The following is a 26032-nucleotide window of genomic DNA, read 5'->3' as shown; positions in this document are numbered from 1 at the left end:
TGGTAGTTTTTACACTACCCCGGTAGGCAGCTGAAAGGCACCACAAAACTTGTTCTACCCTGCTTTCTGGGCTGAGATGGGGAAGCGCTGAATTTTGGACTCGGCTGGTGACAAAATGTTCCAAACACACCCCATGCACAACTCCACCGGGGAAGGTGCCAGAAAAGGAGTTCTCTTGGTAGTTTTTACAGTACCCCGGTAGGCAGCTGAAAGGCACCACAAACGTTGTTCTACCTGCTTTCTGGCTGAGATGGGGAAGCGCTGAATTTTGGACTCGGCTTGTGACAAAATGTTCCAAACACACTATATGCACAACTCCACCGGGGAAGGTGCCAGAAAGGAGTTCTCTTGGTAGTTTTTACAGTACCCCCGGTAGGCAGCTGAAAGGCGCCACAAAACATGTTCTACCTGCTTTCTGGGCTGAGATGGGGAAGCACTGAATTTTGGACTCGGCTGGTGACAAAATGTTACAAACACACCCCATGCACAACTCCACCGGGAAGGTGCTAGAAAGGAGTTCTCTTGGTAGTTTTTACAGTACCCCCGGTAGGCAGCTGAAAGGCGCCACAAAAGATGTTCTACCTGCTTTCTGGGCTGAGATGGGGAAGCGCTGAATTTTGGACTCGGCTGGTGACAAAATGTTCCAAACACACCCCATGCACAACTCCACCGGGGAAGGTGCCAGAAAGGAGTTCTCTTGGTAGTTTTTACAGTACCCCGGTAGGCAGCTGAAAGGCGCCACAAAACTTGTTCTACCTGCTTTCTGGGCTGAGATGGGGAAGCGCTGAATTTTGGACTCGGCTGGTGACAAAATGTTCCAAACACACCCCATGCACAATTCCACCGGGGAAGGTGCCAGAAAGGAGTTCTGTTGGTAGTTTTTACAGTGCCCCGGTAGGCAGCTGAAAGGCGCCACAAAAAGATGTTCTACCTGCTTTCTGGGCTGAGCTGGGGAACCGCTGAATTTTGGACTCGGCTGGTGACAAAATGTTCCAAACACACCCCATGCACAACTCCATCGGGGAAGGTGCCAGAAAGGAGTTCTGTTGGTAGTTTTTACTGTACCCCGGTAGGCAGCTGAAAGGCGCCACAAAAGTTGTTCTACCTGCTTTCTGGGCTGAGATGGGGAAGCGCTGAATTTTGGACTCGGCTGGTGACAAAATGTTCCAAACACACCCCATGCACAACTCCACCGGGGAAGGTGCCAGAAAGGAGTTCTCTTGGTAGTTTTTACAGTACCCCAGTAGGCAGCTGAAAGGCGCCACAAAAGTTGTTCTACCTGCTTTCTGGGCTGAGATGGGGAAGCGCTGAATTTTGGACTCGGCTGGTGACAAAATGTTCCAAACACACCCCATGCACAACTCCACCGGGGAAGGTGCCAGAAAGGAATTCTGTTGGTAGTTTTTACAGTACCCCGGTAGGCAGCTGAAAGGCACCACAAAACTTGTTCTACCTGCTTTCTGGGCTGAGATGGGGAAGCGCTGAATTTTGGACTCGGCTGGTGACAAAATGTTCCAAACACACCCCATGCACAACTCCACCGGGGAAGGTGCCAGAAAGGAGTTCTGTTGGTAGTTTTTACAGTACCCCGGTAGGCAGCTGAAAGGCGCCACAAAACTTGTTCTACCTGCTTTCTGGGCTGAGATGGGGAAGCGCTGAATTTTGGACTCGGCTGGTGACAAAATGTTCCAAACACACCCCATGCACTACTCCACCGGGGAAGGTGCCAGAAAGGAGTTCTCTTGGTAGTTATTTACAGTGCCCCGGTAGGCAGCTGAAAGGCGCCACAAAACTTGTTCTACCTGCTTTCTGGGCTGAGACGGGGAACCGCTGAATTTTGGACTCGGCTGGTGACAAAATGTTCCAAACACACCCCATGCACAACTCCACCGGGGAAGGTGCCAGAAAGGAATTCTCTTGGTAGTTTTTACAGTACCCCCGGTAGGCAGCTGAAAGGCGCCACAAAACTTGTTCTACCTGCTTTCTGGGCTGAGATGGGGAAGCGCTGAATTTTGGACTCTGCTGGTGACAAAATGTTCCAAACACACCCCATGCACAACTCCACCGGGGAAGGTGCCAGAAAGGAGTTCTGTTGGTAGTTTTTACTGTACCCCCGGTAGGCAGCTGAAAGGCACCACAAAACTCGTTCTACCTGCTTTCTGGGCTGAGATGGGGAACCGCTGAATTTTGGACTCGGCTGGTGACAAAATGTTCCAAACACACCCCATGCACAACTCCACCGGGGAAGGTGCCAGAAAGGAATTCTCTTGGTAGTTTTTACAGTACCCCGGTAGGCAGCTGAAAGGCACCACAAAAGATGTTCTACCTGCTTTCTGGGCTGAGATGGGGAAGCGCTGAATTTTGGACTCGGCTGGCGACAAAATGTTCCAAACACACCCCATGCACAACTCCACCGGGGAAGGTGCCAGAAAGGAATTCTCTTGGTAGTTTTTACAGTACCCCGGTAGGCAGCTGAAAGGCGCCACAAAAACTTGTTCTACCTGCTTTCTGGGCTGAGATGGGGAAGCGCTGAATTTTGGACTCGGCTGGCGACAAAATGTTCCAAACACACCCCATGCACAACTCCACCGGGGAAGGTGCCAGAAAGGAATTCTCTTGGTAGTTTTTACAGTACCCCGGTAGGCAGCTGAAAGGCGCCACAAAACTTGTTCTACCTGCTTTCTGGGCTGAGATGGGGAAGCGCTGAATTTTGGACTCGGCTGGTGACAAAATGTTCCAAACACACCCCATGCACAACTCCACCGGGGAAGGTGCCAGAAAGGAGTTCTCTTGGTAGTTTTTACAGTACCCCGGTAGGCAGCTGAAAGGCGCCACAAAATTTGTTCTACCTGCTTTCTGGGCTGAGATGGGGAACCGCTGAATTTTGGACTCGGCTGGTGACAAAATGTTCCAAACACACCCCATGCACAACTCCACCGGGGAAGGTGCCAGAAAGGAGTTCTGTTGGTAGTTTTTACAGTGCCCCGGTAGGCAGCTGAAAGGTGCCACAAAACTTGTTCTACCTGCTTTCTGGGCTGAGACGGGGAACCGCTGAATTTTGGACTCGGCTGGTGACATAATGTTCCAAACACACCCCATGCACAACTCCACCGGGGAAGGTGCCAGAAAGGAATTCTCTTGGTAGTTTTTACAGTACCCCCGGTAGGCAGCTGAAAGGCACCACAAAAGATGTTCTACCTGCTTTCTGGGCTGAGATGGGGAAGCGCTGAATTTTGGACTCGGCTGGTGACAAAATGTTCCAAACACACCCCATGCACAACTCCACCGGGGAAGGTGCCAGAAAGGAGTTCTCTTGGTAGTTTTTACAGTACCCCCGTAGGCAGCTGAAAGGCGCTACAAAACTTGTTCTACCTGCTTTCTGGGCTGAGATGGGGAAGCGCTGAATTTTGGACTCGGCTGGTGACATAATGTTCCAAACACACCCCATGCACAACTCCACCGGGGAAGGTGCCAGAAGGAGTTCTGTTGGTAGTTTTTACAGTACCCCGGTAGGCAGCTGAAAGGCGCCACAAAAGATGTTCTATCTGCTTTCTGGGCTGAGATGGGGAACCGCTGAATTTTGGACTCGGCTGGTGACAAAATTGTCCAAACACACCATATGCACAACTCCACCGGGGAAGGTGCCAGAAAGGAGTTCTCTTGGTAGTTTTTACAGTACCCCGGTAGGCAGCTGAAAGGCGCCACAAATGTTGTTCTACCTGCTTTCTGGGCTGAGATGGGGAACCGCTGAATTTTGGACTCGGCTGGTGACAAAATGTTCCAAACACACCCCATGCACAACTCCACCGGGGAAGGTGCCAGAAAGGAGTTCTGTTGGTAGTTTTTACAGTGCCCCGGTAGGCAGCTGAAAGGCGCCACAAAACTTGTTCTACCTGCTTTCTGGGCTGAGACGGGGAACCGCTGAATTTTGGACTCGGCTGGTGACATAATGTTCCAAACACACCCCATGCACAACTCCACCGGGGAAGGTGCCAGAAAGGAATTCTCTTGGTAGTTTTTACAGTACCCCGGTAGGCAGCTGAAAGGCACCACAAAAGATGTTCTACCTGCTTTCTGGGCTGAGATGGGGAAGCGCTGAATTTTGGACTCGGCTGGTGACAAAATGTTCCAAACACACCCCATGCACAACTCCACCGGGGAAGGTGCCAGAAAGGAGTTCTGTTGGTAGTTTTTACAGTGCCCCAGTAGGCAGCTGAAAGGCACCACAAAAGATGTTCTACCTGCTTTCTGGGCTGAGATGGGGAAGCGCTGAATTTTGGACTCGGCTGGTGACAAAATGTTCCAAACACACCCCATGCACAACTCCACCGGGGAAGATGCCAGAAAGGAGTTCTCTTGGTAGTTTTTACAGTACCCCGTTAGGCAGCTGAAAGGCGCCACTAAAGATGTTCTACCTGCTTTCTGGGCTGAGATGGGGAAGCGCTGAATTTTGGACTCGGCTGGTGACAAAATGTTCCAAATGCACAACTCCACCGGGGAAGGTGCCAGCAAGGAGTTCTCTTGGTAGTTTTTACAGTGCCCCGGTAGGCAGCTGAAAGGCGCCACAAAACTTGTTCTACCTGCTTTCTGGGCTGAGACGGGGAAGCGCTGAATTTTGGACTCGGCTGGTGACAAAATGTTCCAAACACACCCCATGCACAACTCCACCAGGGAAGGTGCCAGAAAGGAATTCTCTTGGTAGTTTTTACAGTACCCCGGTAGGCAGCTGAAAGGCACCACAAAACTAGTTCTACCTGCTTTCTGGGCTGAGATGGGGAAGCGCTGAATTTTGGACTCGGCTGGTGACAAAATGTTCCAAACACACCCCATGCACAACTCCACCGGGGAAGGTGCCAGAAAGGAGTTCTCTTGGTAGTTTTTACAGTACCCCGGTAGGCAGCTGAAAGGCACCACAAAACTTGTTCTACCTGCTTTCTGGGCTGAGATGGGGAAGCGCTGAATTTTGGACTCGGCTGGTGACAAAATGTTCCAAACACACCCCATGCACAACTCCACCGGGGAAGGTGCCAGAAAGGAATTCTCTTGGTAGTTTTTACAGTACCCCCGGTAGGCAGCTGAAAGGCACCACAAAAGATGTTCTACCTGCTTTCTGGGCTGAGCTGGGGAACCGCTGAATTTTGGACTCGGCTGGTGACAAAATGTTCCAAACACACCCCATGCACAACTCCACCGGGGAAGGTGCCAGAAAGGAATTCTCTTGGTAGTTTTTACAGTACCCCCGGTAGGCAGCTGAAAGGCACCACAAAAGATGTTCTGCCTGCTTTCTGGGCTGAGATGGGGAAGCGCTGAATTTTGGACTCGGCTGGTGACAAAATGTTCCAAACACACCCCATGCACAACTCCACCGGGGAAGATGCCAGAAAGGAGTTCTCTTGGTAGTTTTTACAGTACCCCAGTAGGCAGCTGAAAGGCGCCACAAAACTTGTTCTACCTGCTTTCTGGGCTGAGATGGGGAAGCGCTGAATTTTGGACTCGGCTGGTGACAAAATGTTCCAAACACACCATATGCACAACTCCACCGGGGAAGGTGCCGGAAAGGAGTTCTCTTGGTAGTTTTTACAGTACCCCGGTAGGCAGCTGAAAGGCGCCACAAAAGATGTTCTACCTGCTTTCTGGGCTGAGATGGGGAAGCGCTGAATTTTGGACTCGGCTGGTGACAAAATGTTCCAAACACACCCCATGCACAACTCCACCGGGGAAGGTGCCAGAAAGGAGTTCTCTTGGTAGTTTTTACAGTGCCCCGGTAGGCAGCTGAAAGGCGCCACAAAAGTTGTTCTACCTGCTTTCTGGGCTGAGACGGGGAAGCGCTGAATTTTGGACTCGGCTGGTGACAAAATGTTCCAAACACACCCCATTCACAACTCCACCGGGGAAGGTGCCAGAAAGGAATTCTCTTGGTAGTTTTTACAGTACCCCGGTAGGCAGCTGAAAGGCACCACAAAACTTGTTCTACCTGCTTTCTGGGCTGAGATGGGGAAGCGCTGAATTTTGGACTCGGCTGGTGACAAAATGTTCCAAACACACCCCATGCACAACTCCACCGGGGAAGGTGCCAGAAAGGAGTTCTCTTGGTAGTTTTTACAGTACCCCGGTAGGCAGCTGAAAGGCGCTACAAAACTTGTTCTACCTGCTTTCTGGGCTGAGATGGGGAAGCGCTGAATTTTGGACTCGGCTGGTGACAAAATGTTCCAAACACACCCCATGCACAACTCCACCGGGGAAGGTGCCAGAAAGGAGTTCTCTTGGTAGTTTTTACAGTACCCCGGTAGGCAGCTGAAAGGCGCCACAAAACTTTTTCTACCTGCTTTCTGGGCTGAGATGGGGAACCGCTGAATTTTGGACTCGGCTGGTGGCAAAATGTTCCAAACACACCCCATGCACAACTCCACAGGGGAAGGTGCCAGAAAGGAGTTCTCTTGGTAGTTTTTACAGTACCCCGGTAGGCAGCTGAAAGGCGCCACAAAACTTGTTCTACCTGCTTTCTGGGCTGAGATGGGGAAGCGCTGAATTTTGGACTCGGCTGGTGACAAAATTGTCCAAACACACCATATGCACAACTCCACCGGGGAAGGTGCCAGAAAGGAGTTCTGTTGGTAGTTTTTACAGTACCCCGGTAGGCAGCTGAAAGGCGCCACAAAACTTGTTCTACCTGCTTTCTGGGCTGAGACGGGGAAGCGCTGAATTTTGGACTCGGCTGGTGACAAAATGTTCAAAACACACCCCATGCACAACTCCACCGGGGAAGGTGCCAGAAAGGAGTTCTCTTGGTAGTTTTTACAGTACCCCGGTAGGCAGCTGAAAGGCGCCACAAAAGTTGTTCTAACTTCTTTCTGGGCTGAGATGGGGAAGCGCTGAATTTTGGACTCGGCTGGTGACAAAATGTTCCAAACACGCCCCATGCACAACTCCACCGGGGAAGGTGCCAGAAAGGAGTTCTGTTGGTAGTTTTTACACTACCCCGGTAGGCAGCTGAAAGGCGCCACAAAAGTTGTTCTACCTGCTTTCTGGGCTGAGATGGGGAAGCGCTGAATTTTGGACTCGGCTGGTGACAAAATGTTCCAAACACACCCCATGCACAACTCCACCGGGGAAGGTGCCAGAAAGGAATTGTCTTGGTAGTTTTTACACTACCCCGGTAGGCAGCTGAAAGGCACCACAAAAGATGTTCTACCTGCTTTCTGGGCTGAGATGGGGAAGCGCTGAATTTTGGACTCGGCTGGTGACAAAATGTTCCAAACACACCCCATGCACAACTCCACCGGGGAAGGTGCCAGAAAGGAGTTCTCTTGGTAGTTTTTACAGTACCCCGGTAGGCAGCTGAAAGGCGCCACAAAAGATGTTCTACCTGCTTTCTGGGCTGAGATGGGGAAGCGCTGAATTTTGGACTCGGCTGGTGACATAATGTTCCAAACACACCCCATGCACAACTCCACCGGGGAAGGTGCCAGAAAGGAATTCTCTTGGTAGTTTTTACAGTACCCCGGTAGGCAGCTGAAAGGCACCACAAAAGATGTTCTACCTGCTTTCTGGGCTGAGATGGGGAACCGCTGAATTTTGGACTCGGCTGGTGACAAAATGTTCCAAACACACCCCATGCACAACTCCACCGGGGAAGGTGCCAGAAAGGAGTTCTCTTGGTAGTTTTTACAGTACCCCGGTAGGCAGCTGAAAGGCGCCACAAAAGATGTTCTACCTGCTTTCTGGGCTGAGATGGGGAAGCGCTGAATTTTGGACTCGGCTGGTGACAAAATGTTCCAAACACACCCCATGCACAACTCCACCGGGGAAGGTGCCAGAAAGGAATTCTCTTGGTAGTTTTTACACTACCCCAGTAGGCAGCTGAAAGGCACCACAAAACTTGTTCTACCTGCTTTCTGGGCTGAGATGGGGAAGCGCTGAATTTTGGACTCGGCTGGTGACATAATTGTCCAAACACACCATATGCACAACTCCACCGGGGAAGGTGCCAGAAAGGAGTTCTGTTGGTAGTTTTTACAGTACCCCGGTAGGCAGCTGAAAGGCGCCACAAAAGTTGTTCTACCTGCTTTCTGGGCTGAGACGGGGAAGCGCTGAATTTTGGACTCGGCTGGTGACAAAATGTTCCAAACACACCCCATGCACAACTCCACCGGGGAAGGTGCCAGAAAGGAGTTCTGTTGGTAGTTTTTACAGTGCCCCGGTAGGCAGCTGAAAGGCGCCACAAAAGTTGTTCTACCTGCTTTCTGGGCTGAGACGGGGAACCGCTGAATTTTGGACTCGGCTGGTGACAAAATGTTCCAAACACACCCCATGCACAACTCCACCGGGGAAGGTGCCAGAAAGGAATTCTCTTGGTAGTTTTTACAGTACCCCGGTAGGCAGCTGAAAGGCGCCACAAAACTTGTTCTACCTGCTTTCTGGGCTGAGATGGGGAAGCGCTGAATTTTGGACTCGGCTGGTGACAAAATGTTCCAAACACACCCCATGCACAACTCCACCGGGGAAGGTGCCAGAAAGGAATTCTCTTGGTAGTTTTTACAGTACCCAGGTAGGCAGCTGAAATGCACCACAAAGCTTGTTCTACCTGCTTTCTGGGCTGAGATGGGGAAGCGCTGAATTTTGGACTCGGCTGGTGACAAAATGTTCCAAACACACCCCATGCACAACTCCACCGGGGAAGGTGCCAGAAAGGAATTCTCTTGGTAGTTTTTACAGTACCCCGGTAGGCAGCTGAAAGGCACCACAAAAGATGTTCTACCTGCTTTCTGGGCTGAGCTGGGGAACCGCTGAATTTTGGACTCGGCTGGTGACAAAATGTTCCAAACACACCCCATGCACAACTCCACCGGGGAAGGTGCCAGAAAGGAATTCTCTTGGTAGTTTTTACAGTACCCCGGTAGGCAGCTGAAAGGCACCACAAAAGATGTTCTACCTGCTTTCTGGGCTGAGATGGGGAAGCGCTGAATTTTGGACTCGGCTGGTGACAAAATGTTCCAAACACACCCCATGCACAACTCCACCGGGGAAGATGCCAGAAAGGAGTTCTCTTGGTAGTTTTTACAGTACCCCAGTAGGCAGCTGAAAGGCGCCACAAAACTTGTTCTACCTGCTTTCTGGGCTGAGATGGGGAACCGCTGAATTTTGGACTCGGCTGGTGACAAAATGTTCCAAACACACCCCATGCACAACTCCACCGGGGAAGGTGCCAGAAAGGAGTTCTGTTGGTAGTTTTTACAGTACCCCGGTAGGCAGCTGAAAGGCGCCAGAAAAGATGTTCTACCTGCTTTCTGGGCTGAGATGGGGAAGCGCTGACTTTTGGACTCGGCTGGTGACAAAATGTTCCAAACACACCCCATGCACAACTCCACCGGGGAAGGTGCCAGAAAGGAGTTCTCTTGGTAGTTTTTACAGTGCCCCGGTAGGCAGCTGAAAGGCGCCACAAAACTTGTTCTACCTGCTTTCTGGGCTGAGACGGGGAAGCGCTGAATTTTGGACTCGGCTGGTGACAAAATGTTCCAAACACACCCCATTCACAACTCCACCGGGGAAGGTGCCAGAAAGGAATTCTCTTGGTAGTTTTTACAGTACCCCCGGTAGGCAGCTGAAAGGCACCACAAAACTTGTTCTACCTGCTTTCTGGGCTGAGATGGGGAAGCGCTGAATTTTGGACTCGGCTGGTGACAAAATGTTCCAAACACACCCCATGCACAACTCCACCGGGGAAGGTGCCAGAAAGGAGTTCTCTTGGTAGTTTTTACAGTACCCCGGTAGGCAGCTGAAAGGCGCTACAAAACTTGTTCTACCTGCTTTCTGGGCTGAGATGGGGAAGCGCTGAATTTTGGACTCGGCTGGTGACAAAATGTTCCAAACACACCCCATGCACAACTCCACCGGGGAAGGTGCCAGAAAGGAGTTCTCTTGGTAGTTTTTACAGTACCCCGGTAGGCAGCTGAAAGGCGCCACAAAAGATGTTCTACCTGCTTTCTGGGCTGAGATGGGGAAGCGCTGAATTTTGGACTCGGCTGGCGACAAAATGTTCCAAACACACCCCATGCACAACTCCACCGGGGAAGGTGCCAGAAGGAGTTCTCTTGGTAGTTTTTACAGTGCCCCGGTAGGCAGCTGAAAGGCGCCACAAAAGATGTTCTATCTGCTTTCTGGGCTGAGATGGGGAACCGCTGAATTTTGGACTCGGCTGGTGACAAAATTGTCCAAACACACCATATGCACAACTCCACCGGGGAAGGTGCCAGAAAGGAGTTCTCTTGGTAGTTTTTACACTACCCCCGGTAGGCAGCTGAAAGGCACCACAAAACTTGTTCTTCCTGCTTTCTGGGCTGAGATGGGGAAGCGCTGAATTTTGGACTCGGCTGGTGACAAAATGTTCCAAACACACCCCATGCACAACTCCACCGGGGAAGGTGCCAGAAAGGAGTTCTCTTGGTAGTTTTTACAGTACCCCGGTAGGCAGCTGAAAGGCGCTACAAAACTTGTTCTACCTGCTTTCTGGGCTGAGATGGGGAAGCGCTGAATTTTGGACTCGGCTGGTGACAAAATGTTCCAAACACACCCCATGCACAACTCCACCGGGGAAGGTGCCAGAAAGGAGTTCTGTTGGTAGTTTTTACAGTACCCCGGTAGTCAGCTGAAAGGCACCACAAAAGATGTTCTACCTGCTTTCTGGGCTGAGATGGGGAACCGCTGAATTTTGGACTCGGCTGGTGACAAAATGTTCCAAACACACCCCATGCACAACTCCACCGGGGAAGGTGCCAGAAAGGAGTTCTCTTGGTAGTTTTTACAGTACCCCGGTAGGCAGCTGAAAGGCGCCACAAAACTTGTTCTACCTGCTTTCTGGGCTGAGATGGGGAAGCGCTGAATTTTGGATTCGGCTGGTGACAAAATGTTCCAAACATACCCCATGCACAACTCCACCGGGGAAGGTGCCAGAAAGGAGTTCTCTTGGTAGTTTTTACAGTACCCCGGTAGGCAGCTGAAAGGCGCTACAAAACTTGTTCTACCTGCTTTCTGGGCTGAGATGGGGAAGCGCTGAATTTTGGACTCGGCTGGTGACAAAATGTTCCAAACACACCCCATGCACAACTCCACCGGGGAAGGTGCCAGAAAGGAGTTCTCTTGGTAGTTTTTACAGTACCCCCGGTAGGCAGCTGAAAGGCGCCACAAAACTTGTTCTACCTGCTTTCTGGGCTGAGATGGGGAACCGCTGAATTTTGGACTCGGCTGGTGGCAAAATGTTCCAAACACACCCCATGCACAACTCCACAGGGGAAGGTGCCAGAAAGGAGTTCTCTTGGTAGTTTTTACAGTACCCCGGTAGGCAGCTGAAAGGCGCCACAAAAGTTGTTCTACCTGCTTTCTGGGCTGAGATGGGGAAGTGCTGAATTTTGGACTCGGCTGGTGACAAAATTGTCCAAACACACCATATGCACAACTCCACCGGGGAAGGTGCCAGAAAGGAGTTCTGTTGGTAGTTTTTACAGTACCCCGGTAGGCAGCTGAAAGGCGCCACAAAACTTGTTCTACCTGCTTTCTGGGCTGAGACGGGGAAGCGCTGAATTTTGGACTCGGCTGGTGACAAAATGTTCAAAACACGCCCCATGCACAACTCCACCGGGGAAGGTGCCAGAAAGGAGTTCTGTTGGTAGTTTTTACACTACCCCGGTAGGCAGCTGAAAGGCGCCACAAAAGTTGTTCTACCTGCTTTCTGGGCTGAGATGGGGAAGCGCTGAATTTTGGACTCGGCTGGTGACAAAATGTTCCAAACACACCCCATGCACAACTCCACCGGGGATGGTGCCAGAAAGGAGTTCTCTTGGTAGTTTTTACAGTACCCCGGTAGGCAGATGAAAGGCGCCACAAAACTAGTTCTACCTGCTTTCTGGGCTGAGATGGGGAAGCGCTAAATTTTGGACTCGGCTGGTGACAAAATGTTCCAAACACACCCCATGCACAACTCCACCGGGGAAGGTGCCAGAAAGGAATTGTCTTGGTAGTTTTTACACTACCCCGGTAGGCAGCTGAAAGGCACCACAAAAGATGTTCTACCTGCTTTCTGGGCTGAGATGGGGAAGCGCTGAATTTTGGACTCGGCTGGTGACAAAATGTTCCAAACACACCCCATGCACAACTCCACCGGGGAAGGTGCCAGAAAGGAGTTCTCTTGGTAGTTTTTACTGTACCCCGGTAGGCAGCTGAAAGGCACCACAAAAGATGTTCTACCTGCTTTCTGGGCTGAGATGGGGAAGCGCTGAATTTTGGACTCGGCTGGTGACAAAATGTTCCAAACACACCCCATGCACAACTCCACCGGGGAAGGTGCCAGAAAGGAGTTCTCTTGGTAGTTTTTACAGTACCCCGGTAGGCAGCTGAAAGGCGCCTCTAAAGTTGTTCTACCTGCTTTCTGGGCTGAGATGGGGAAGCGCTGAATTTTGGACTCGGCTGGTGACATAATGTTCCAAACACACCCCATGCACAACTCCACCGGGGAAGGTGCCAGAAAGGAATTCTCTTGGTAGTTTTTACAGTACCCCGGTAGGCAGCTGAAAGGCGCCACAAAAGATGTTCTATCTGCTTTCTGGGCTGAGATGGGGAACCGCTGAATTTTGGACTCGGCTGGTGACAAAATTGTCCAAACACACCATATGCACAACTCCACCGGGGAAGGTGCCAGAAAGGAGTTCTCTTGGTAGTTTTTACACTACCCCGGTAGGCAGCTGAAAGGCACCACAAAACTTGTTCTTCCTGCTTTCTGGGCTGAGATGGGGAAGCGCTGAATTTTGGACTCGGCTGGTGACAAAATGTTCCAAACACACCCCATGCACAACTCCACCGGGGAAGGTGCCAGAAAGGAGTTCTCTTGGTAGTTTTTACAGTACCCCGGTAGGCAGCTGAAAGGCACCACAAAACTTGTTCTTCCTGCTTTCTGGGCTGAGATGGGGAAGCGCTGAATTTTGGACTCGGCTGGTGACAAAATGTTCCAAACACACCCCATGCACAACTCCACCGGGGAAGGTGCCAGAAAGGAGTTCTCTTGGTAGTTTTTACAGTACCCCGGTAGGCAGCTGAAAGGCGCTACAAAACTTGTTCTACCTGCTTTCTGGGCTGAGATGGGGAAGCGCTGAATTTTGGACTCGGCTGGTGACAAAATGTTCCAAACACACCCCATGCACAACTCCACCGGGGAAGGTGCCAGAAAGGAGTTCTCTTGGTAGTTTTTACAGTACCCCGGTAGGCAGCTGAAAGGCGCCACAAAACTTGTTCTACCTGCTTTCTGGGCTGAGATGGGGAACCGCTGAATTTTGGACTCGGCTGGTGGCAAAATGTTCCAAACACACCCCATGCACAACTCCACAGGGGAAGGTGCCAGAAAGGAGTTCTCTTGGTAGTTTTTACAGTACCCCGGTAGGCAGCTGAAAGGCGCCACAAAAGTTGTTCTACCTGCTTTCTGGGCTGAGATGGGGAAGCGCTGAATTTTGGACTCGGCTGGTGACAAAATTGTCCAAACACACCATATGCACAACTCCACCGGGGAAGGTGCCAGAAAGGAGTTCTGTTGGTAGTTTTTACAGTACCCCGGTAGGCAGCTGAAAGGCGCCACAAAACTTGTTCTACCTGCTTTCTGGGCTGAGACGGGGAAGCGCTGAATTTTGGACTCGGCTGGTGACAAAATGTTCAAAACACGCCCCATGCACAACTCCACCGGGGAAGGTGCCAGAAAGGAGTTCTGTTGGTAGTTTTTACACTACCCCCGGTAGGCAGCTGAAAGGCGCCACAAAAGTTGTTCTACCTGCTTTCTGGGCTGAGATGGGGAAGCGCTGAATTTTGGACTCGGCTGGTGACAAAATGTTCCAAACACACCCCATGCACAACTCCACCGGGGATGGTGCCAGAAAGGAGTTCTCTTGGTAGTTTTTACAGTACCCCGGTAGGCAGATGAAAGGCGCCACAAAACTAGTTCTACCTGCTTTCTGGGCTGAGATGGGGAAGCGCTAAATTTTGGACTCGGCTGGTGACAAAATGTTCCAAACACACCCCATGCACAACTCCACCGGGGAAGGTGCCAGAAAGGAATTGTCTTGGTAGTTTTTACACTACCCCGGTAGGCAGCTGAAAGGCACCACAAAAGATGTTCTACCTGCTTTCTGGGCTGAGATGGGGAAGCGCTGAATTTTGGACTCGGCTGGTGACAAAATGTTCCAAACACACCCCATGCACAACTCCACCGGGGAAGGTGCCAGAAAGGAGTTCTCTTGGTAGTTTTTACTGTACCCCGGTAGGCAGCTGAAAGGCACCACAAAAGATGTTCTACCTGCTTTCTGGGCTGAGATGGGGAAGCGCTGAATTTTGGACTCGGCTGGTGACAAAATGTTCCAAACACACCCCATGCACAACTCCACCGGGGAAGGTGCCAGAAAGGAGTTCTCTTGGTAGTTTTTACAGTACCCCGGTAGGCAGCTGAAAGGCGCCTCTAAAGTTGTTCTACCTGCTTTCTGGGCTGAGATGGGGAAGCGCTGAATTTTGGACTCGGCTGGTGACATAATGTTCCAAACACACCCCATGCACAACTCCACCGGGGAAGGTGCCAGAAAGGAATTCTCTTGGTAGTTTTTACAGTACCCCGGTAGGCAGCTGAAAGGCGCCACAAAAGATTTTCTATCTGCTTTCTGGGCTGAGATGGGGAACCGCTGAATTTTGGACTCGGCTGGTGACAAAATTGTCCAAACACACCATATGCACAACTCCACCGGGGAAGGTGCCAGAAAGGAGTTCTCTTGGTAGTTTTTACACTACCCCGGTAGGCAGCTGAAAGGCACCACAAAACTTGTTCTTCCTGCTTTCTGGGCTGAGATGGGGAAGCGCTGAATTTTGGACTCGGCTGGTGACAAAATGTTCCAAACACACCCCATGCACAACTCCACCGGGGAAGGTGCCAGAAAGGAGTTCTCTTGGTAGTTTTTACAGTACCCCGGTAGGCAGCTGAAAGGCGCTACAAAACTTGTTCTACCTGCTTTCTGGGCTGAGATGGGGAAGCGCTGAATTTTGGACTCGGCTGGTGACAAAATGTTCCAAACACACCCCATGCACAACTCCACCGGGGAAGGTGCCAGAAAGGAATTCTGTTGGTAGTTTTTACAGTACCCCGGTAGGCAGCTGAAAGGCACCACAAAAGATGTTCTACCTGCTTTCTGGGCTGAGATGGGGAACCGCTGAATTTTGGACTCGGCTGGTGACATAATGTTCCAAACACACCCCATGCACAACTCCACCGGGGAAGGTGCCAGAAAGGAATTCTCTTGGTAGTTTTTACAGTACCCCGGTAGGCAGCTGAAAGGCACCACAAAAGATGTTCTACCTGCTTTCTGGGCTGAGATGGGGAAGCGCTGAATTTTGGACTCGGCTGGTGACAAAATGTTCCAAACACACCCCATGCACAACTCCACCGGGGAAGGTGCCAGAAAGGAGTTCTCTTGGTAGTTTTTACAGTGCCCCGGTAGGCAGCTGAAAGGCGCCACAAAACTTGTTCTACCTGCTTTCTGGGCTGAGACGGGGAACCGCTGAATTTTGGACTCGGCTGGTGACAAAATGTTCCAAACACACCCCATGCACAACTCCACCGGGGAAGGTGCCAGAAAGGAGTTCTCTTGGTAGTTTTTACAGTACCCCGGTAGGCAGCTGAAAGGCGCCACAAAAGATGTTCTACCTGCTTTCTGGGCTGAGATGGGGAAGCGCTGAATTTTGGACTCGGCTGGTGACAAAATGTTCCAAACACACCCCATGCACAACTCCACCGGGGAAGGTGCCAGAAAGGAATTCTCTTGGTAGTTTTTACTGTACCCCGGTAGGCAGCTGAAAGGCACCACAAAACTTGTTCTACCTGCTTTCTGGGCTGAGATGGGGAAGCGCTGAATTTTGGACTCGGCTGGTGACAAAATTGTCCAAACACACCATATGCACAACTCCACCGGGGAAGGTGCCAGAAAGGAGTTCTGTTGGTAGTTTTTACAGTACCCCGGTAGGCAGCTGAAAGGTGCCACAAAACTTGTTCTTCCTGCTTTCTGGGCTGAGATGGGGAAGCGCTGAATTTTGGACTCGGCTGGTGACAAAATGTTCCAAACACACCCCATGCACAACTCCACCGGGGAAGGTGCCAGAAAGGAGTTCTCTTGGTAGTTTTTACAGTACCCCGGTAGGCAGCTGAAAGGCGCTACAAAACTTGTTCTACCTGCTTTCTGGGCGGAGATGGGGAAGCGCTGAATTTTGGACTCGGCTGGTGACAAAATGTTCCAAACACACCCCATGCACAACTCCACCGGGGAAGGTGCCAGAAAGGAATTCTGTTGGTAGTTTTTACAGTACCCCGGTAGGCAGCTGAAAGGCACCACAAAAGATGTTCTACCTGCTTTCTGGGCTGAGATGGGGAACCGCTGAATTTTGGACTCGGCTGGTGACATAATGTTCCAAACACACCCCATGCACAACTCCACCGGGGAAGGTGCCAGAAAGGAATTCTCTTGGTAGTTTTTACAGTACCCCGGTAGGCAGCTGAAAGGCACCACAAAAGATGTTCTACCTGCTTTCTGGGCTGAGATGGGGAAGCGCTGAATTTTGGACTCGGCTGGTGACAAAATGTTCCAAACACACCCCATGCACAACTCCACCGGGGAAGGTGCCAGAAAGGAGTTCTCTTGGTAGTTTTTACAGTGCCCCGGTAGGCAGCTGAAAGGCGCCACAAAACTTGTTCTACCTGCTTTCTGGGCTGAGACGGGGAACCGCTGAATTTTGGACTCGGCTGGTGACAAAATGTTCCAAACACACCCCATGCACAACTCCACCGGGGAAGGTGCCAGAAAGGAGTTCTCTTGGTAGTTTTTACAGTACCCCGGTAGGCAGCTGAAAGGCGCCACAAAAGATGTTCTACCTGCTTTCTGGGCTGAGATGGGGAAGCGCTGAATTTTGGACTCGGCTGGTGACAAAATGTTCCAAACACACCCCATGCACAACTCCACCGGGGAAGGTGCCAGAAAGGAATTCTCTTGGTAGTTTTTACTGTACCCCGGTAGGCAGCTGAAAGGCACCACAAAACTTGTTCTACCTGCTTTCTGGGCTGAGATGGGGAAGCGCTGAATTTTGGACTCGGCTGGTGACAAAATTGTCCAAACACACCATATGCACAACTCCACCGGGGAAGGTGCCAGAAAGGAGTTCTGTTGGTAGTTTTTACAGTACCCCGGTAGGCAGCTGAAAGGCACCACAAAAGATGTTCTACCTGCTTTCTGGGCTGAGATGGGGAACCGCTGAATTTTGGACTCGGCTGGTGACAAAATGTTCCAAACACACCCCATGCACAACTCCACCGGGGAAGGTGCCAGAAAGGAATTCTCTTGGTAGTTTTTACAGTACCCCGGTAGGCAGCTGAAAGGCACCACAAAAGATGTTCTACCTGCTTTCTGGGCTGAGATGGGGAACCGCTGAATTTTGGACTCGGCTGGTGACAAAATGTTCCAAACACACCCCATGCACAACTCCACCGGGGAAGGTGCCAGAAAGGAGTTCTCTTGGTAGTTTTTACAGTGCCCCGGTAGGCAGCTGAAAGGCGCCACAAAACTTGTTCTACCTGCTTTCTGGGCTGAGACGGGGAACCGCTGAATTTTGGACTCGGCTGGTGACAAAATGTTCCAAACACACCCCATGCACAACTCCACCGGGGAAGGTGCCAGAAAGGAGTTCTCTTGGTAGTTTTTACAGTACCCCGGTAGGCAGCTGAAAGGCGCCACAAAAGATGTTCTACCTGCTTTCTGGGCTGAGATGGGGAAGCGCTGAATTTTGGACTCGGCTGGTGACAAAATGTTCCAAACACACCCCATGCACAACTCCACCGGGGAAGGTGCCAGAAAGGAATTCTCTTGGTAGTTTTTACTGTACCCCGGTAGGCAGCTGAAAGGCACCACAAAACTTGTTCTACCTGCTTTCTGGGCTGAGATGGGGAAGCGCTGAATTTTGGACTCGGCTGGTGACAAAATTGTCCAAACACACCATATGCACAACTCCACCGGGGAAGGTGCCAGAAAGGAGTTCTGTTGGTAGTTTTTACAGTACCCCGGTAGGCAGCTGAAAGGCGCCACAAAACTTGTTCTACCTGCTTTCTGGGCTGAGACGGGGAAGCGCTGAATTTTGGACTCGGCTGGTGACAAAATGTTCAAAACACGCCCCATGCACAACTCCACCGGGGAAGGTGCCAGAAAGGAGTTCTGTTGGTAGTTTTTACACTACCCCGGTAGGCAGCTGAAAGGCGCCACAAAAGTTGTTCTACCTGCTTTCTGGGCTGAGATGGGGAAGCGCTGAATTTTGGACTCGGCTGGTGACAAAATGTTCCAAACACACCCCATGCACAACTCCACCGGGGATGGTGCCAGAAAGGAGTTCTCTTGGTAGTTTTTACAGTACCCCGGTAGGCAGATGAAAGGCGCCACAAAACTAGTTCTACCTGCTTTCTGGGCTGAGATGGGGAAGCGCTAAATTTTGGACTCGGCTGGTGACAAAATGTTCCAAACACACCCCATGCACAACTCCACCGGGGAAGGTGCCAGAAAGGAATTGTCTTGGTAGTTTTTACACTACCCCGGTAGGCAGCTGAAAGGCACCACAAAAGATGTTCTACCTGCTTTCTGGGCTGAGATGGGGAAGCGCTGAATTTTGGACTCGGCTGGTGACAAAATGTTCCAAACACACCCCATGCACAACTCCACCGGGGAAGGTGCCAGAAAGGAGTTCTCTTGGTAGTTTTTACTGTACCCCGGTAGGCAGCTGAAAGGCACCACAAAAGATGTTCTACCTGCTTTCTGGGCTGAGATGGGGAAGCGCTGAATTTTGGACTCGGCTGGTGACAAAATGTTCCAAACACACCCCATGCACAACTCCACCGGGGAAGGTGCCAGAAAGGAGTTCTCTTGGTAGTTTTTACAGTACCCCGGTAGGCAGCTGAAAGGCGCCACTAAAGTTGTTCTACCTGCTTTCTGGGCTGAGATGGGGAACCGCTGAATTTTGGACTCGGCTGGTGACATAATGTTCCAAACACACCCCATGCACAACTCCACCGGGGAAGGTGCCAGAAAGGAATTCTCTTGGTAGTTTTTACAGTACCCCGGTAGGCAGCTGAAAGGCGCCACAAAAGATGTTCTATCTGCTTTCTGGGCTGAGATGGGGAACAGCTGAATTTTGGACTCGGCTGGTGACAAAATTGTCCAAACACACCATATGCACAACTCCACCGGGGAAGGTGCCAGAAAGGAGTTCTCTTGGTAGTTTTTACACTACCCCGGTAGGCAGCTGAAAGGCACCACAAAACTTGTTCTTCCTGCTTTCTGGGCTGAGATGGGGAAGCGCTGAATTTTGGACTCGGCTGGTGACAAAATGTTCCAAACACACCCCATGCACAACTCCACCGGGGAAGGTGCCAGAAAGGAGTTCTCTTGGTAGTTTTTACAGTACCCCGGTAGGCAGCTGAAAGGCGCTACAAAACTTGTTCTACCTGCTTTCTGGGCTGAGATGGGGAAGCGCTGAATTTTGGACTCGGCTGGTGACAAAATGTTCCAAACACACCCCATGCACAACTCCACCGGGGAAGGTGCCAGAAAGGAATTCTGTTGGTAGTTTTTACAGTACCCCGGTAGGCAGCTGAAAGGCACCACAAAAGATGTTCTACCTGCTTTCTGGGCTGAGATGGGGAACCGCTGAATTTTGGACTCGGCTGGTGACAAAATGTTCCAAACACACCCCATGCACAACTCCACCGGGGAAGGTGCCAGAAAGGAGTTCTGTTGGTAGTTTTTACAGTGCCCCGGTAGGCAGCTGAAAGGCGCCACAAAACTTGTTCTACCTGCTTTCTGGGCTGAGATGGGGAACCGCTGAATTTTGGACTCGGCTGGTGACATAATGTTCCAAACACACCCCATGCACAACTCCACCGGGGAAGGTGCCAGAAAGGAATTCTCTTGGTAGTTTTTACAGTACCCCGGTAGGCAGCTGAAAGGCACCACAAAAGATGTTCTACCTGCTTTCTGGGCTGAGATGGGGAAGCGCTGAATTTTGGACTCGGCTGGTGACAAAATGTTCCAAACACACCCCATGCACAACTCCACCGGGGAAGGTGCCAGAAAGGAGTTCTCTTGGTAGTTTTTACAGTGCCCCGGTAGGCAGCTGAAAGGCGCCACAAAACTTGTTCTACCTGCTTTCTGGGCTGAGACGGGGAACCGCTGAATTTTGGACTCGGCTGGTGACAAAATGTTCCAAACACACCCCATGCACAACTCCACCGGGGAAGGTGCCAGAAAGGAGTTCTCTTGGTAGTTTTTACAGTACCCCGGTAGGCAGCTGAAAGGCGCCACAAAAGATGTTCTACCTGCTTTCTGGGCTGAGATGGGGAAGCGCTGAATTTTGGACTCGGCTGGTGACAAAATGTTCCAAACACACCCCATGCACAACTCCACCGGGGAAGGTGCCAGAAAGGAATTCTCTTGGTAGTTTTTACAGTACCCCGGTAGGCAGCTGAAAGGCACCACAAAACTTGTTCTACCTGCTTTCTGGGCTGAGATGGGGAAGCGCTGAATTTTGGACTCGGCTGGTGACAAAATTGTCCAAACACACCATATGCACAACTCCACCGGGGAAGGTGCCAGAAAGGAGTTCTGTTGGTAGTTTTTACAGTACCCCGGTAGGCAGCTGAAAGGCGCCACAAAACTTGTTCTACCTGCTTTCTGGGCTGAGACGGGGAAGCGCTGAATTTTGGACTCGGCTGGTGACAAAATGTTCCAAACACACCCCATGCACAACTCCACCGGGGAAGGTGCCAGAAAGGAGTTCTGTTGGTAGTTTTTACAGTGCCCCGGTAGGCAGCTGAAAGGCGCCACAAAAGTTGTTCTACCTGCTTTCTGGGCTGAGACGGGGAACCGCTGAATTTTGGACTCGGCTGGTGACAAAATGTTCCAAACACACCCCATGCACAACTCCACCGGGGAAGGTGCCAGAAAGGAATTCTGTTGGTAGTTTTTACAGTACCCCGGTAGGCAGCTGAAAGGCACCACAAAACTTGTTCTACCTGCTTTCTGGGCTGAGATGGGGAAGCGCTGAATTTTGGACTCGGCTGGTGACAAAATGTTCCAAACACACCCCATGCACAACTCCACCGGGGAAGGTGCCAGAAAGGAGTTCTGTTGGTAGTTTTTACTGTACCCCGGTAGGCAGCTGAAAGGCACCACAAAACTCGTTCTACCTGCTTTCTGGGCTGAGATGGGGAACCGCTGAATTTTGGACTCGGCTGGTGACAAAATGTTCCAAACACACCCCATGCACAACTCCACCGGGGAAGGTGCCAGAAAGGAATTCTCTTGGTAGTTTTTACAGTACCCCGGTAGACAGCTGAAAGGCACCACAAAAGATGTTCTACCTGCTTTCTGGGCTGAGATGGGGAAGCGCTGAATTTTGGACTCGGCTGGCGACAAAATGTTCCAAACACACCCCATGCACAACTCCACCGGGGAAGGTGCCAGAAAGGAATTCTCTTGGTAGTTTTTACAGTACCCCGGTAGGCAGCTGAAAGGCGCCACAAAACTTGTTCTACCTGCTTTCTGGGCTGAGATGGGGAAGCGCTGAATTTTGGACTCGGCTGGTGACAAAATGTTCCAAACACACCCCATGCACAACTCCACCGGGGAAGGTGCCAGAAAGGAATTCTCTTAGTAGTTTTTACAGTACCCAGGTAGGCAGCTGAAATGCACCACAAAGCTTGTTCTACCTGCTTTCTGGGCTGAGATGGGGAAGCGCTGAATTTTGGACTCGGCTGGTGACAAAATGTTCCAAACACACCCCATGCACAACTCCACCGGGGAAGATGCCAGAAAGGAGTTCTCTTGGTAGTTTTTACAGTACCCCGGTAGGCAGCTGAAAGGCGCCACAAAACTTGTTCTACCTGCTTTCTGGGCTGAGATGGGGAAGCGCTGAATTTTGGACTCGGCTGGAGACAAAATGTTCCAAACACACCATATGCACAACTCCACCGGGGAAGGTGCCAGAAAGGAGTTCTGTTGGTAGTTTTTACAGTACCCCGGTAGGCAGCTGAAAGGCGCCACAAAAGATGTTCTACCTGCTTTCTGGGCTGAGATGGGGAAGCGCTGAATTTTGGACTCGGCTGGTGACAAAATGTTCCAAACACACCCCATGCACAACTCCACCGGGGAAGGTGCCAGAAAGGAGTTCTCTTGGTAGTTTTTACAGTGCCCCGGTAGGCAGCTGAAAGGCGCCACAAAAGTTGTTCTACCTGCTTTCTGGGCTGAGACGGGGAAGCGCTGAATTTTGGACTCGGCTGGTGACAAAATGTTCCAAACACACCCCATTCACAACTCCACCGGGGAAGGTGCCAGAAAGGAATTCTCTTGGTAGTTTTTACAGTACCCCGGTAGGCAGCTGAAAGGCACCACAAAACTTGTTCTACCTGCTTTCTGGGCTGAGATGGGGAAGCGCTGAATTTTGGACTCGGCTGGTGACAAAATGTTCCAAACACACCCCATGCACAACTCCACCGGGGAAGGTGCCAGAAAGGAGTTCTCTTGGTAGTTTTTACAGTACCCCGGTAGGCAGCTGAAAGGCGCTACAAAACTTGTTCTACCTGCTTTCTGGGCTGAGATGGGGAAGCGCTGAATTTTGGACTCGGCTGGTGACAAAATGTTCCAAACACACCCCATGCACAACTCCACCGGGGAAGGTGCCAGAAAGGAGTTCTCTTGGTAGTTTTTACAGTACCCCGGTAGGCAGCTGAAAGGCGCCACAAAAGATGTTCTACCTGCTTTCTGGGCTGAGATGGGGAAGCGCTGAATTTTGGACTCGGCTGGTGACATAATGTTCCAAACACACCCCATGCACAACTCCACCGGGGAAGGTGCCAGAAGGAGTTCTGTTGGTAGTTTTTACAGTGCCCCGGTAGGCAGCTGAAAGGCGCCACAAAAGATGTTCTATCTGCTTTCTGGGCTGAGATGGGGAACCGCTGAATTTTGGACTCGGCTGGTGACAAAATTGTCCAAACACACCATATGCACAACTCCACCGGGGAAGGTGCCAGAAAGGAGTTCTCTTGGTAGTTTTTACACTACCCCGGTAGGCAGCTGAAAGGCACCACAAAACTTGTTCTTCCTGCTTTCTGGGCTGAGATGGGGAAGCGCTGAATTTTGGACTCGGCTGGTGACAAAATGTTCCAAACACACCCCATGCACAACTCCACCGGGGAAGGTGCCAGAAAGGAGTTCTCTTGGTAGTTTTTACAGTACCCCGGTAGGCAGCTGAAAGGCGCTACAAAACTTGTTCTACCTGCTTTCTGGGCTGAGATGGGGAAGCGCTGAATTTTGGACTCGGCTGGTGACAAAATGTTCCAAACACACCCCATGCACAACTCCACCGGGGAAGGTGCCAGAAAGGAATTCTGTTGGTAGTTTTTACAGTACCCCGGTAGTCAGCTGAAAGACACCACAAAAGATGTTCTACCTGCTTTCTGGGCTGAGATGGGGAACCGCTGAATTTTGGACTCGGCTGGTGACAAAATTGTCCAAACACACCATACGCACAACTCCACCGGGGAAGGTGCCAGAAAGGAGTTCTCTTGGTAGTTTTTACAGTACCCCGGTAGGCAGCTGAAAGGCGCCACAAAACTTGTTCTACCTGCTTTCTGGGCTGAGATGGGGAAGCGCTGAATTTTGGATTCGGCTGGTGACAAAATGTTCCAAACATACCCCATGCACAACTCCACCGGGGAAGGTGCCAGAAAGGAGTTCTCTTGGTAGTTTTTACAGTACCCCGGTAGGCAGCTGAAAGGCGCTACAAAACTTGTTCTACCTGCTTTCTGGGCTGAGATGGGGAAGCGCTGAATTTTGGACTCGGCTGGTGACAAAATGTTCCAAACACACCCCATGCACAACTCCACCGGGGAAGGTGCCAGAAAGGAGTTCTCTTGGTAGTTTTTACAGTACCCCGGTAGGCAGCTGAAAGGCGCCACAAATGTTGTTCTACCTGCTTTCTGGGCTGAGATGGGGAAGCGCTGAATTTTGGACTCGGCTGGTGGCAAAATGTTCCAAACACACCCCATGCACAACTCCACCGGGGAAGGTGCCAGAAAGGAGTTCTCTTGGTAGTTTTTACAGTACCCCGGTAGGCAGCTGAAAGGCGCCACAAAAGTTGTTCTACCTGCTTTCTGGGCTGAGATGGGGAAGCGCTGAATTTTGGACTCGGCTGGTGACAAAATGTTCCAAACACACCATATGCACAACTCCACCGGGGAAGGTGCCAGAAAGGAATTCTCTTGGTAGTTTTTACAGTACCCCGGTAGGCAGCTGAAAGGCACCACAAAACTTGTTCTACCTGCTTTCTGGGCTGAGATGGGGAAGCGCTGAATTTTGGACTCGGCTGGTGACAAAATGTTCCAAACACACCCCATGCACAACTCCACCGGGGAAGGTGCCAGAAAGGAATTCTCTTGGTAGTTTTTACAGTACCCCGGTAGGCAGCTAAAAGGCACCACAAAAGATGTTCTACCTGCTTTCTGGGCTGAGATGGGGAAGCGCTGAATTTTGGACTCGGCTGGTGACAAAATGTTCCAAACACACCCCATGCACAACTCCACCGGGGAAGGTGCCAGAAAGGAATTCTCTTGGTAGTTTTTACTGTACCCCGGTAGGAAGCTGAAAGGCGCCACAAAACTTGTTCTACCTGCTTTCTGGGCTGAGATGGGGAACCGCTGAATTTTGGACTCGGCTGGTGAAAAAATGTTCCAAACACACCCCATGCACAACTCCACCGGGGAAGGTGCCAGAAAGGAATTCTCTTGGTAGTTTTTACAGTACCCCGGTAGGCAGCTGAAAGGCACCACAAAAGATGTTCTACCTGCTTTCTGGGCTGAGATGGGGAACCGCTGAATTTTGGACTCGGCTGGTGACAAAATGTTCCAAACACACCCCATGCACAACTCCACCGGGGAAGGTGCCAGAAAGGAGTTCTCTTGGTAGTTTTTACAGTACCCCGGTAGGCAGCTGAAAGGCGCTACAAAACTTGTTCTACCTGCTTTCTGGGCTGAGATGGGGAAGCGCTGAATTTTGGACTCGGCTGGTGACAAAATGTTCCAAACACACCCCATGCACAACTCCACCGGGGAAGGTGCCAGAAAGGAATTCTGTTGGTAGTTTTTACAGTACCCCGGTAGTCAGCTGAAAGACACCACAAAAGATGTTCTACCTGCTTTCTGGGCTGAGATGGGGAACCGCTGAATTTTGGACTCGGCTGGTGACAAAATTGTCCAAACACACCATACGCACAACTCCACCGGGGAAGGTGCCAGAAAGGAGTTCTCTTGGTAGTTTTTACAGTACCCCGGTAGGCAGCTGAAAGGCGCCACAAAACTTGTTCTACCTGCTTTCTGGGCTGAGATGGGGAAGCGCTGAATTTTGGATTCGGCTGGTGACAAAATGTTTCAAACATACCCCATGCACAACTCCACCGGGGAAGGTGCCAGAAAGGAGTTCTCTTGGTAGTTTTTACAGTACCCCGGTAGGCAGCTGAAAGGCGCTACAAAACTTGTTCTACCTGCTTTCTGGGCTGAGATGGGGAAGCGCTGAATTTTGGACTCGGCTGGTGACAAAATGTTCCAAACACACCCCATGCACAACTCCACCGGGGAAGGTGCCAGAAAGGAGTTCTCTTGGTAGTTTTTACAGTACCCCGGTAGGCAGCTGAAAGGCGCCACAAATGTTGTTCTACCTGCTTTCTGGGCTGAGATGGGGAAGCGCTGAATTTTGGACTCGGCTGGTGGCAAAATGTTCCAAACACACCCCATGCACAACTCCACCGGGGAAGGTGCCAGAAAGGAGTTCTCTTGGTAGTTTTTACAGTACCCCGGTAGGCAGCTGAAAGGCGCCACAAAAGTTGTTCTACCTGCTTTCTGGGCTGAGATGGGGAAGCGCTGAATTTTGGACTCGGC

The sequence above is a fragment of the Falco cherrug genome, chromosome W, assembly GCF_023634085.1.
Source record: "Falco cherrug isolate bFalChe1 chromosome W, bFalChe1.pri, whole genome shotgun sequence".
Taxonomy (NCBI): domain Eukaryota; kingdom Metazoa; phylum Chordata; class Aves; order Falconiformes; family Falconidae; genus Falco; species Falco cherrug.
The sequence above is the reverse complement of the archived record's forward strand: the minus strand, read 5'-3'. Positions refer to the sequence as shown.